Raw genomic sequence first — 1196 nt, 5'->3', positions numbered from 1 at the left:
AGTCTGTGAAAGCAACACAAAGGAGGTATTCACTTTAGGGCAACTTTAGCAAAGGTGGAGGTACACTATGTTGGATGTTTTCCTGAATCTGCATCTCATCTGTCTGAGCATCAAATACTTCTTGTAAAAACGAAAAAAAAAAAAAAATCTGCTGTGGACAGTGCTTGACGGTCTGATCTCTTCCATGGCCAGAATTAATGGAGCAATTCCTAATCTCCAGTGGTCATCAGAATCACCCGGCCAATCCCCCAACTCCCACCCCTACCACTGAAGTCCAATTTCTGGGAATGCAGCCAAGGAAAATGTATTTTTAGCAAGACCCCTAGGTTATTCTGCTAAGTGCAGAGTTTGAGAGCAGCTTCTCAGAGGGACTGGGCCTGTGCAGGGTAACATGAAGAGAAGGACCTGGGTGTTTTGAAGATGGCATATGGGTGTCCTTCACCTTCCTGATGCAGGACAGCCCTGAGCCCCTCAAGCCCTCAGCCCACAGAGGTCTCCAAGCTCCCACCCAGAATCTGTGCTCCAGGATAGGAGCACTAATCATCCCTGCCTTTACAGAGCAGACTACACATCTGAAAGTGGTGCACACTGAATTTTATTTTAGTAAAATGCCCTTTATCTTCTTCTTTTTTTTTTTTTTTTCCTTTTTGTCTTTTTTCATGTCCGGCAATGGATCGCAACCCTCAGTGTCGCGCCCGTACCGGACCGGGACGGCAACGGGATCGCAACCCTTGGTGCTGCGCCCGCACCTCGCTCAGCCAGTGAGCGGGAACCAGTCTGTATGTGGGATCCGAACCCTCGGCGGGAGCGCCACCGTGCTCTCAAGCGGCACACTGTAGCAGTGCGCCACCGGGCCGGCCCCCCTTTATCTTCTTATAAAATTAGTATTTTTATAATTTAAAGTGAAAGACTTGGTTCTTTGTCATCTAGTTATCTGTAATACAGAAAACTATACATGCAAACAGTTCAAACATGAGAATGGGTTAAACTATAGTAAAAATATACATTGGAATAACATGCAGTTGCAGTTACCGTTAAGAAGATAACCCTCTCTTGACAAGGAGGTATGTCCAGGATAAACAAAACTGTGAAAAGGTAGGCTTAGAAACAGCGTGAGCCTGTATGTGTGTGTGTGCGTGGTCGTGTGCATGTGTGTTCGTTTGTGTATATGTAAATTCATCTAGGTATTTTTATTT

The sequence above is a fragment of the Galeopterus variegatus genome, unplaced genomic scaffold (assembly GCF_000696425.1).
Source record: "Galeopterus variegatus unplaced genomic scaffold, G_variegatus-3.0.2 Scaffold1443, whole genome shotgun sequence".
Taxonomy (NCBI): Eukaryota; Metazoa; Chordata; class Mammalia; order Dermoptera; family Cynocephalidae; genus Galeopterus; species Galeopterus variegatus.
This window is presented reverse-complemented; position numbering follows the sequence as displayed.